This window comes from Apium graveolens, unplaced genomic scaffold (assembly GCF_009905375.1).
Source record: "Apium graveolens cultivar Ventura unplaced genomic scaffold, ASM990537v1 ctg1993, whole genome shotgun sequence".
Classification (NCBI taxonomy): domain Eukaryota; kingdom Viridiplantae; phylum Streptophyta; class Magnoliopsida; order Apiales; family Apiaceae; genus Apium; species Apium graveolens.
In genome coordinates, this window is record NW_027417483.1 from 98,770 (window position 1) to 112,428 (window position 13,659).

General features: G+C 36.3%; 1 long non-coding RNA gene across 1 annotated transcript; it reads left to right on the top strand.

The window, feature by feature from the left end:
- The first annotated feature begins 7,777 nt into the window (after positions 1–7,777).
- LOC141700257 (uncharacterized) lies at positions 7,778–8,462 on the top strand. Its single transcript, XR_012566266.1, has 2 exons — positions 7,778–8,152; positions 8,268–8,462. It is a non-coding gene; the product is annotated as an uncharacterized LOC141700257 (long non-coding RNA).
- Positions 8,463–13,659: the final 5,197 nt, after the last annotated feature.

A 13,659-nucleotide genomic window follows, 5' to 3' on the forward strand; every position in this document is an offset into this window, starting at 1 on the left:
CAATTAGAAATACTAACTATGGCCTCTAAAACGTGACTCATATAATTACAATAATAAAAAATAAAAAAAATAAATAAATAGCTTATCAATTTATAGACATCATAAAGTAATTGATTACTCTTGAAAGTGCAACTTGATTACTCTTGAAAGTTTGCACAGGAAACATGTTTGAAGGCTAAGTAACAAATTGGTACAAAGTACAAATATTAATATTACTAGTCATTCACGTGTACTTTACTAACTTCAAGGGTATGAATTCTAACCTGTAACTAAAGTGATAAAATAATGAACAGATCTTCGTCCATATCCTCTCTGCACGGCTCTGTTTTAGGGTTTTATTGTAAAAAATTCTATTTCTTATGTGAATATATAGAGTTAAGTTAACTATCTTACTACTATTAGAATTTTAATAACTTAAAATTACTGTTAGTATCCCTTTTTCTTTTCTAACCGACTACTTCATTTAATCACATATTCTAATTCTAATTCAAAACAAATTATTATTATTATTATTATTATTATTATTAAAAATTTACATATATTACATATATACCCCCTTAAAAAGGATTCCGTCCCCGGAATCGAACGAAACTAAAACTCGTACCTGAATCGAACAAATGCGGATATTTCTCACGAATAGATTCTTCTAATTCCCAAGTAGCCTCTCTTTCCGAATGATTTTTCCACAAAACTTTCACAAACGGAATGGTGTTCTTCCTCAAAACTCGCTCCTCTCGAGCTAAGATAGCCTCAGCTTCCTCCTCACAAGAAAGATCCTCTTTAATCTTATGTAATGGATACTGAACTACATGTAATGGATGGTATTTGTAGCCCCTCAAAACCGACACATGAAACACATTATGCACATGAGATAATTGTGGTGGCAACGCAACTCTATAAGATACTTCCCCTACTTTCTCCATAACGTCAAAAGGGCCAACATATCTCGGACTAAGCTTTCCCTTCATACCAAAACGCTTCACACCCTTACAAGGCGACACCTTTAAGAACACATGATCACCTGGCTCAAATCCCCCAAACTTCCTATGTTGGTCCGCGTAACTCTTTTGACGAGATCGAGCTTCCTTCAGACTTTCTTTAACTTTCTCTACCTTCTCATTAGTAATTCTAACTAACTCCGACCCTTCGATGACTCTCTCACCAACCTCATCCCAACAAGATGGTGCCCTACACCTCCTACCATACAAAGCCTCAAATGGTGGCATACCAATACTCGCGTGCCAACTGTTATTATACGCAAACTCAACAAGATACAAATACTTATCCCAGTCACCTGTCCACTCCAAAGCACATGCCCTCAACATATCCTCTAACGTCTGGATCGTCCTTTCTGACTGTCCATCGGTCTGCGGATGAAAAGCTGTACTAAAATTAAGCCTTGTACCCCAAGCTTGTTGGAAACCCTTCCAAAAATGCGATGTAAATCTCGTATCCCTGTCAGAAACTATCGACACTGGCACACCATGAAGTCTAACAATATCTCGCTGAAAAATCTCTGCCAACTCATGAACAGGAGTAGTCTCTTTAATAGGCAAGAAGTGAGCGGACTTAGTGAGTCTATCAACCACCACCCATATAACATCATTCTTCTTGAAAGTCCTCGGCAAATGAGTTACAAAATCCATAGTAATGTTTTCCCACTTCCAAACTGGAATATCTAGCTGTTGCAACAATCCACTAGGCCTCTGATGGTCTATCTTCACTTGTTGACATGTAAGACATTTTCCCACAAATTCTGCTATATCTCCCTTCATTCCACTCCACCAAAAGTGCTTCTTCAAATCCCTATACATCTTGGTGGAACCTGGATGAATAGAAAATGAAGAACTATGAGCCTCCTTCAAAATTTCCTCACGAATCGTCGGGTCTGCGGGCACGCACAATTTACTACCCAACCACATCACACCCTCATCATCGAAATGAAATTGTGTTTGCTTTCCACCTGCCACCTCGGATCTAATAGCTTCCAAACCTGTATCACTCTTCTGAGCTTCCTTAACCCTTGAAACAAGATTCGGTTCCACTTTCAAATTTGCAATGCTACCACTTGATCCTCTAACATACAACTCAACACCCAAGTGCTCCAAATCTGAAATAAGGTGCGGCTGAGTAATGAGAGATGCAACACTCCCCAAGTTCTTCCTACTAAGAGCGTCTGCCACTACATTCGCCTTCCCCGGATGGTACTGAATATTTGCATCATAATCCTTAAGAAGTTCAAGCCACCTCCGCTGCCTCATGTTAAGCTCCTTCTGAGTAAAGATGTATTTGAGACTCTTGTGATCAGTAAAGATGTCACAAGTCTCTCCATAAAGATAGTGTCTCCAGATCTTCAAAGCAAAGACCACTGCTGCTAACTCCAAGTCATGGGTAGGATAATTCACCTCATATGGTTTAAGCTGCCTAGAAGCGTAAGAAATCACTTTCCCATGTTGCATAAGAATACACCCCAATCCTCTCTTAGAAGCATCACTATACACCTGAAAACCTCCACTCCCTGATGGCAACACAAGTATTGGAGCTGACACCAACCTCTTCTTTAACTCTTGAAAGCTCTTCTCACGATCATCATTCCACTTGAACTTAATTCCCTTCCTCATTAGCTGAGTCAATGGTAAAGCTATGGAAGAGAAACCTTCCACAAAACGCCTATAGTAGCCTGCCAAACCCAAGAAACTCCTCACCTCCGTCACATTGCTAGGTCTGGGCCAATTAGTAATAGCCTCGACTTTCGCAGGTTCCAACTCAATGGCCCTACCAGATACAACATGCCCCAAGAATGCCACTTCCTCCAACCAGAATTCACACTTGGAAAATTTCGCAAACAACTTCCTCTCCCTCAAAATTTCAAGTACAGTACGTAAATGCTCCTCATGCTCCTCTCTGCTCCTAGAGTATATCAAGATATCATCGATGAAGACCACCACGAATTTATCCAGATAATCATGAAAGACCCGATTCATCAAATCCATAAATACCGCTGGTGCATTCGTCAACCCAAAGGACATCACGAGAAACTCATAATGACCATAACGAGTGCGAAATGCAGTCTTCGGAACGTCTTCCTCCCTAACTCGTAACTGATGGTAACCAGATCTCAAATCTATCTTCGAAAAGTACTTCGCCCCTTGTAACTGATCAAACAAGTCATCAATGTGTGGCAAAGGATACCTGTTTCTGACAGTCACCTTATTCAACTCCCTATAGTCAATGCACAATCTCATAGAACCATCCTTCTTCTTCACAAACAACACAGGAGCGCCCCATGGAGACACACTTGGTCTGATAAATCCCCTATCCAACAACTCTTGCAACTGCTCCTTCAATTCTTGCAACTCAAGTGGTGCCATACGGTAAGGCGCCTTGGAAATAGGCTCAGCACCAGGAACTAGTTCAATAGTAAACTCCACCTCTCTATGTGGTGGCAAACCTGGTAGCTCATCGGGGAACACATCTTCATACTCCTTCACAACTGGATAATCCTTGATGCGAGGTTCATCCTTCGATGTATCCTTCACGAAAGCAAGGTAGCCATCACAACCCTTAGATAAAAGTTTGCTCGCCTTTAGAGCGGAAATTAATTTAACCTCCCCTTTCGGCTGAGACCCTTGGTATACAAATTCTGGTTTATCTACATCCCCAAAGATCACCCTTTTTCCTTTACAATCAATTGTGGCACGATGTTCACTCAACCAATCCATGCCCAAAATAATATCAAAGTCATGCATCTCCATGGGAAGCAAGTTAACCTTACATCTTCTATCTCCAACAGCTATCGGACACTCTCGATACACATCAGAAATAACAACAGAATTCCCCATCGGGGTAGAAATAGACATATGAGGATATAATAATGAAGGTGCAATGTCAAGATGACGAACAAACGATAAAGACACAACAGAATGGGTTGAACCAGTATCAAATAACACATAAGCATCACGTCTACCAACAAGAAGTGTTCCTGAAACGGTACCTGAATTAGCTGCTGCCTGATTTGCCGTCAATGCAAACACTCTGGCTGTAGGATTCTGCTGACTTCCACTGCCACTACCACCGCCAGCTCCTCCTCCACCAGGGTTGCGTGACACTGTGCAATCCCTTGCCTTATGGGACATGCTACCACATAAGAAACAAGCCCCAGTCTGTCTGTAACAAGCTCTACCTGGATGATGTCCACCACATGTAGTACAAGGAGCCACAGGAATCATATTGGGGTTTCCCCCATACACTGAGTAACGGCTCTGTCCCTGCTGACGATTCTGCCACTGTCTAGGCTGCTTCTGTCGCTGAAACTGCTGATTCTGATTCTGACCAACATACTGATTTCGGCCGTGGAATGACTGACCACCCCTATTCTGATTCTGTCCGCGCCACTGTCCTTGCTGACCATTCTGACCTCCATACCACTGTCTACCCTGTGCAAAACCCTGATCATCCCTAGTCCTCTTACTACCACTGTTAGACCTGGAAGTCCTGAAATCTATGCGCTCCTTCTCAACATCCTTTGCTGCATCAGCCGCCTCTGCCACATTATCAAATTTAAAAGAAATTATAGAACCCCTCAGATGAGACTTCAACCCCCATTTAAATTTATCAGCCTGCTGCGCAGCAGTCCCTGCAACTGTCCCAGCAAATCCAGCCAGCCTTATAAACCTCGCCATATAATCAGTAATGCTCTCATCCTGGTGCTGCATAATAGAATGAAACTCCCTCAAATAAGCCTCCCTATCAGCATTAGAAAAGTATTGCTCATAGAATACTTCCTTGAATCTCTGCCATTCCAAAGCCTCTGTATACTGCTCCCCTTTAGTAGCTTTCACTCCTCTCCACCACCTCTGAGCATCCCCCTCCAACTTATACATAGCTAACCTGACCTTCTGAATTTCATCACAACCCATTGCATCAAAAATCTTCTCGAGATGAACAATCCAATTTTCAGCATCAATAGGAGTCGGTGCTGCACTAAAAGAATCTGGTTTCTGCTTCACAAACCTCTCCAACCATACAAACGGCTCTAACTGATGGCCCTGACCATTCTGATTCTGATTACCATTGCCATTCTAATTTTCGTGTCCATTTTGATTTCCCTCTCCATTTTGATTCCCTTCTCCATTCTGATTTCCTTGGTTTGCCAAAGCCTGCTGTACAGCCTGAGCCACTGCTTGCCCTATCATCTCAGTAAGCTGAGCGGGGTCAATATGAAAGGGATCACGTCTAGGAGGCATCTACAATATAAGATAGCGAACGAATGAAGAGTACGAGAATAAATATGATGAAGCAGTTACAAACAGATTTCAAATGATAAAGCAAAATGAAACGATAAAGAGCATAATGAAACGAAATTAAATGGAACACCCATCCTATCATCTACCCAAACTCACAGGTCAACCTAAGTAGGTTTTCTACAAGAAAGAACCTGGCTCTGATACCATCTCTGTAACACCCCCTTCTTAAAATAGAAGGGAAATATTACTTATAATCCATAAACCTGCAAACAGAGCACTAATATATCTCTAAATAAAAAAAATTAAACAGTCTAAAATCGTCAGAATAATATTAAATCTCCAAACTGTTTAAAACAATAATATAAATTCTGAATTCTCTAAATAAATAATTAAGTCTACTAATGATAAAATTCTGAAATCCTAATCAACGAATTGGGGTAGCTCTCCATCACACAATCCCAGATTCCCCTAAGCACCTGCCAGAAAAAGAATACGGCGTGAGCCAAACGCCCAGTACGGATTTGGAATACAATTATAAAACAAAGAGATCAGAAATAAACAATCTGCAAAATTATATTAACACAACAATTTTAAAAATAAGTAAGGCTGAAGCAACGAGGGGTTAGGATATTTCATACCGAGATCAGAACAGATACAAATACACACATCATAGGGTACCTAATGCGTGCAACAAAATGGATAACGTGTACGGCATATACAACGTCACCATAAATCAAATCACAAATCAAACTCTGGGTGCACCCACGTATCCTGAACAAATATCAAATGCGCAAAAGCTCCTCCCAAGAGCTAACAGAAGGATACGCCGTGACCAATCACACTGTCACGGAAGTGTCATGTCACTGGTGCCGCAATGACATGGTTGTAGTACCCCTACAGCTGGTTAACTCGGTATACCCTAAATCACACTAAGGGTTCAAAATAAATATTCTCGCAAAATTTAAAACTCACCTGAGATAAATGATACAAATTTCCAAAGCAGGTGGGTGTCATAAATAATTTTTGAAAACCGCGTAAACAGATATCTAAATTTTCAAAATCAAATTTTAGAATAATTTTCGGAAGTTAAAACGGTCAAAGCAAATATTAACGGAATGAACAGAAAGTAAAACAGAATGAATCAAATATATATAATGGACAAGAGGAGTAGCGCTGAATAAAAGGGGACAGAATCCGTACCTCAATAATCGTAAATTCTAATAATAACAACGATATCCGCAAACAACTCGCTAACTTCCGGGCCCCGATCTAACAACAAAATTATGATTTAATTATATATATATTAATATATAATACTTTGATAACCAATTGACAGTAACATAGATATCAATTAATGTTATATTAATGATTTAGAAATAAAATTGGTCCCGTTAGCATTAACAAGTCATTTGACAAGGAGTAGCAGAACATAAACATCCCTTATTAATAAATTATAATACCTAACTACAGTACCAGAAATCAATGCGAGTTGAAAACATATAATCTTATTATAATTATCATTTAAAAAGAGTAAAACAACTTGTCAAAGAAGTAGTTACATATATTAGAGTATTAATAATTTAAAATAGAACTTGATATCATGGTCTAGGATTTCAATACAGGTCTAGGTCATGCAAAACGACCCTCTCATAAATTTTCAAATTATAAATATTAATACGAGAATATTAATCAATATTTAATATATAAGCATGTATATCAAATGGATATTAACATATTAAAATAGAAGAAAGTATACGTAATTTAGTTACATATAATCACTATAAAATTAACTCCTCAAATAACAATTAGAAATACTAACTATGGCCTCTAAAACGTGACTCATATAATTACAATAATAAAAAATAAAAAAAATAAATAAATAGCTTATCAATTTATAGACATCATAAAGTAATTGATTACTCTTGAAAGTGCAACTTGATTACTCTTGAAAGTTTGCACAGGAAACATGTTTGAAGGCTAAGTAACAAATTGGTACAAAGTACAAATATTAATATTACTAGTCATTCACGTGTACTTTACTAACTTCAAGGGTATGAATTCTGCAACTAAAGTGATAAAATAATGAACAGATCTTCGTCCATATCCTCTCTGCACGGCTCTGTTTTAGGGTTTTATTGTAAAAAATTCTATTTCTTATGTGAATATATAGAGTTAAGTTAACTATCTTACTACTATTAGAATTTTAATAACTTAAAATTACTGTTAGTATCCCTTTTTCTTTTCTAACCGACTACTTCATTTAATCACATATTCTAATTCTAATTCAAAACAATTTATTATTATTATTATTATTATTATTAAAAATTTACATATATTACAGTTAAGGTATATATACAACTAGAATATTGGTTTGATCAGTACAAATTATGTAAAAGATTATTTACATAATCAATCACACCCCCGCAGTTGAAGCATGTGGTTCACGAATGCTTAAACTATCCCAAAAATCGTTGAATAGTACACAAGGAAGCCCTTTTGTAAGGAGAACAACGATTTGATAATGAGAGGGAATGTGAAGTACACGAACTTCTTCTCGAGAAACTTTTTCACGAACTAAGTGAATGTCCATTACAATGTGTTTAGTGTGTTGATGTTGAACCGAATTACCAGTGAGATAGATCGCACTAACATTATTGCAGTAGATCAAAGGGGCCTTTTGGACCGAAGAACAAAGTTCTAAGAGGAAGATTTCGTATCCAGCAAGACTCAGAGACAACATTGGCTACCCCCTATATTCAGCTTTAGCACTAGATCAAGATAAGGTGGTTTGATGTTTAGAGGACTATTATATCAAGCTGTCGCCAAGGTATACACAATATCCTAAAGTGGATCTTCGAGTATCCAGACAACCACCCCAATCAGCATCGGTGTATGATATAAGAGAGGTACTGATGATTTATAGAGATGTAAGCCATAATCCAAAGTACCTTGAATATAGCAAAGTATACACTTCAGAGCTCTCATATGGTCCACTTTGTTGCACTGCATATGATATATCAGGCCTGGTGAAAGTGAGATATTGTAGAGCATCATCAAGTTTACGGTATTGAGTTGGATCATCATAAGGAGAACCAGATGCATAACTTAGTTTTTGATTATTATCAACAGGTATGGGACAAAGCTTGCAAGATTTCATATTTGATTGGTCAATAATTTCTTTTGCATACTTCTTTTGAGAAAGAAAAATCCTATCAACATATATAGTCACTGCAATTCCTAAAAAGTAATTGATAGGACCCAAGTCTTTATTGCAAACTCATAATTAAGAAGAAAGATAATTGAATGTGGGAGAGAATTTGAAGAAGCGGTAAGAACAATGTCATCAACATACAACAACATATAAGCAATATCAGAGCCTTGATGGTAAATATATAAAGCATGATCTGACTTGCTATATGATAACTAATAGTCTCAACATAATCTATAAATCGCTTGTACCAAGTACGGGATAATTATTTGAGCCCATATATCAATTTTTTCAATAAGCATACATAATCAGGATATTCGGGATCTTTAAATCACATGGGATGATGAATATAAACAATCTTAGTAAGATTATCGTGCAAGAAGGCATTCTTGACGTCTATGGGCCAAGAATTTGACAATAAAATGCTTAAAACAGTCCGTATATTTGCAGGTCTAACAACCTGGCATAAAGTCTCATTGCAATCTATTCCCACATGTTGAGATTTACCGTCACCTACAAGTCGAGCTTTATATCGCTCAAAAGACCCATCAGATTTTTTTATGCACGAAAATCCACATAGAGTGAATAACATTAACATTAGATGGATGTGGAACCAACTCCAACATCTTATTTTTAATTAGAGCAAAATATTCATCTTGCATAACCATTTTCCAGTTTGGGTCACGTAAAGCATCTACTATATTTTTTGAATTATGTAAATGGATGGAGAAGTGGATGCACTTAAAATAAAAAAGCTTTTTAGGCTTAAATATCCCTTGTTGAATTCTAGTGGTCATTCTTTGTGGGGGAAAAGGCTGAACCTGAGGTTCTTGGGTTGGATTTGAAGAGGCGGCTGTTCTGATTTATGATGGTGAGGTGGGCTGAGATGAGTGATCATGTATTGAAGTAGAGGGATCAGATTAAGGGGGATGCTGGTCATCAAAAGGCTGTTGTGTAATAGAAATAGAAGGATAGGGTGTAGGCAGGTTTTAGAGGGGCGAAGATCTGACTTGATTTTGCTGGTTAGAAAGTTGAAAATCAGGTAAATTTTGAAGTAGATATGGAGAAGAATCAATGTTTAAGAATTTATATGATGGAGAGGTTGGAGTATGCAATTTAGAGAAAGGGAACTGGTTTTCATCAATAACAACATGTCGAGATACAAAGATTTTTCTGCTTGATAAGTCATAACATTTGTATCCCTGGTGATTAGAAAGGTAGTCCAGAAATACGCACAGTGTTACACGTGGTTGAAGTTTATTCATGGTGGTAGAGGGAAAAAAGGAAAACAAAGACATCCGAAAACGTGAAGGTAAGAATATAATGGATTCTTGTTGTGAATGATTTGTGTTGGTGATTTGTCTCCCAAAAATTTAGTTGTTAAAATATTTAATAGGTATGTTGTTGTTTTAAGAGCGTGATGCCAAAAGGAGGGAGGAACTGAAGAATGTGCCATAAGTGTCCTTACCATGTTGTTGATGAACCTTATCTTGCGCTCAAATTTTCCATTTTATGATGATGTATATGGACAAGAAAAATGGAGATTTATACCGTTAAGTTCGCAGAATTTCCTAAAAGGGCCATTGTCATACTCGCGCCTATTGTCATACTGATAACTTTTAATATCTCCTTCAAATTGAGTATGGATGCAATAAAAGATTTAAAACTGAATAAACTTGTAATTTATTAGAAATGAGAAATGTCCACAAGAAATTGGTGTAGTCATCTAAAAATAATGCATAATATCGATGACCATATGAACTTATAACATGAGAAGCCCACAGTCGCTGTGAATAATGTCAAATGGCAAGAAAGTATAAGAAGTAGAATTTTTAAATGGCAACTCAATGTGTTTCCCTAGATGACAAGAATTATAAAAATAGTTACGAGCCATATTACATTTGATAAAATTATTACTAAGATTAGAGTATAAATTTGGTTCCCCATGATGCCCCAGACGATTATGCCAGAAATTTGAAGATAAAGCTGTAAAAACTAAACAATAAATGGCCCGATTAATGGTGAAGGAATAGAGATCTCGAGAACTCTCTCATCTCTTTAGGTGCTTTGAGTCTGTAAATCCTTCACAGAAAATCCAAAAATATCAAATTTAACATATTAAGAATTATCGGTAGTGAATTTTCTAACAGATATAAGGTAATAATAACCTAAAGGTAATAATAACCTAAAGGGTCACACAAAAAATGATTGGAGGATTATTTAATTTAAATTTGGATTTTTATTAAATATAAATAATTCAAATTATTTATTATTAATTAAGATTTAATTAATTAAATAAATAATTCAAATTTACTATTAAATTTGAAATTGAGTTATTGGATAATTAAGTAAGACTTAATTATAATAACTAGGGTTTTCGAATTTATTGAAACTTTAAATTAGTTTAGGGTTATAAGTCTTTTTCTCTTGCCTATATAATGTCTTATTAAGCATAAACTAAGGTTTTACATGTTAGGCCTTAAATTAACTATAGAGGGGGTGAATACAGTTATAACAATCAAATCAAGATAAGAACTCAACAATGAAGAACAGTTTTTATATTATGAATAAAAAATGATTATAAAACTCTCTCAAAAGGATGAACAGATATCCTTGAAAGCTAACTAGGTTATGTATATGATAAAACAATGCTCGACATATTAAGTGTTAACCTAATCTGTGCTTATATACTGCACAATTACAGAATCAATCAATTGATATGATATACATAAATAAGGAATCCTAATACATATCCAACTACTGATCAACTAATTAAGTCCTACACCGATATATCTCTAAACTCTGATGGTAAACTCTGATAGTTTAAATATGGATATCATCAATTATATCTAACAATCTCCCTCAACTTGTGCATTAAGTAATTTATGTACAAGTTCTTAATTGATGATGTCCAAACTATCTAATTGCAGAAATATAAACACATATACATCCTTACTATCAGTGTCTCAGTCTTTAGCTTCAATCTTCAACTTTGAAAAAACCAGTAGCATCATCAAAGAATTTTCTAAGTAAGTTTTCTTCAAGCACATTCAAATACATCTTCATCCTCTGTTTGATATTCTCCAGCTCTTTAGTAGATTCAGCATTTTGATAAATAGTTGCTCTTAGGTCATGAATGTGGGATCTGACAAGTGACAAGTCATCTTGCTCCAGAATTCCAACCTTCTTACCATTTTGGATTAAAAGTGGGAACTTTTATCCCAATAGAAGTAGTTACCCTAGCTCCTCCTGTAGGCATATCAACAGTATGACCATCTTCATTAAATTATTTTGGAATGTACTTGGATTTCATGAGCATTCCTTTCTGCTTTTTGAGATAGTATAAAAGCTTATTTTATTGCAATTATATTCCAACTCCTTCCATGGTATGTCTCTCACATGTTCTTGTAAAATCTTTAACATTTTACTTGATTCAAGAAAATACAGCATCTTTTCTTTTGGCTTATTTGTGCCAAATAAATCGAGCATAATTTAAACTGATATGATTTTCTGTAAATCTTCAAGCTTCACATTTTCACTAATCCCTGTCAAATTTCTTGGTTCTTTAAGAATCAAATCATTTCCTAGGAAATTATCAGCATCTGGAAGACCCAGACCCCCTCTTCTCCCAGCCATTATAGTTGTGAGTACCACTGTAAATCTTGTTAATGGTCTCAGAGGAATCTCTTTTTGGTGCTGGTGTCTTGCTGTCCATAGTAGCTTTTTATTCTCTTCAAAAGTTAGCTCTGTCTTATCAGCTTTTGAGCCCTCTGTATCGGAATTTGAGTCTTTTTCAGGAAAGTTGTGATTAGCTTTTATGTCTTGAGCAGTATCGTCATCAACATGAGTAGTATCAGAGGTTGTGACTGGTTGAACATCAGTTACTTTAACTTGAGCAATGTCAGAGGTTATTTTCACATTTTCATCAGCTTTTTCTAGAGTGTCTGCAACATGAGTTTTGTCAGGGGTTTAGACTCCTAAATCAGAGTTTGAGTTTTCCAGTACAAGCTTTAAAGTTTCATCAACTTTCTCTTTCCCCTTATACCTCATGTCAGCATTTAGAATGGATTGGGACCTTAGAACAGGTTTTTCAGCATCTCCAGTTTGACCGACTTATTTTATCACAATTCCTCCTCTTGATCTTTCTCTTCCTGAAACATCATCATATATTAAAACAACATCAGTTTTTGTAGTATCGTCTTTTAACAGTTTAAAATTTTCTTCTAACTATCTTATCTGTTTAATATCAACATCTGGACACACTCTCTCAAACAGTCTTCTAGCTACTTCAACATCAAATGTTAGAAGTTCTGGATCTTTCTAATGAAGAGTAGTCTTCTTGCCTTTATACTTCAGTGTTTGTTGAAACTGACTTGCCTCAACACCAATTTTTAACCCCAGACTAGCTTGGTGTTTATCAATATTTGTGACTATCAGAGTTTGCTTTTCAGTAGTTATAGTCATAGTTGTAGTCAGTTCATTTGTAAGAAATATCAGATCTTTGATGGTAAATATATAAAGCATGACATGACTTGCTATATGAGAACCTGTTAGTCTCAACATAATCTGTAAATCGCTTGTACCAAGTACAGGATGATTATTTGAGCCCATATATCGATTTCTGCAATAAGCATACATAATCAGGATAATCGGGATCTTTAAATCCCCCGGGCTGATGCATATAAACAGTCTCAGTAAGATTACCAAGAAGGCGTTCTTGACGTCTAACTGATGAATGGGCCAAGAATTTGACAATGAAATGCTTAAAACAGACAGTATAGTTGCAGGTTTAACAACTGGGTTGAATGTCTCATCGCAATCTATTCCCACATGTTGAGATTTACCATCACCTACAAGACGAGCTTTATATTGCTCAAAAGACCCGTTAGATTTTTTTATGCCAAAAAATACACATAAGGTGAATAACATTAACATTAGATGGACGTGAAACCAACTTCAATGTCTTATTTTTAATTCGAGCAAAATATTCATCTTGTATAGCCATTTTCCAGTTTGGGTCACGTAAAGTATCTACTATATTTTTTTGAATTGGATAAATGGATGGAAAAGTGGATGCACTTAAATTAAAAAGCTTTTTAGGCTTAAATATCCCTTGTTGACTTCTAGTAATAAATTTTTGTAGGGGGAAAGGCTGAACCTGAGGTTCTTGGGATGGATTTAAAGAGGTGGCTGTTCTGATTTGTG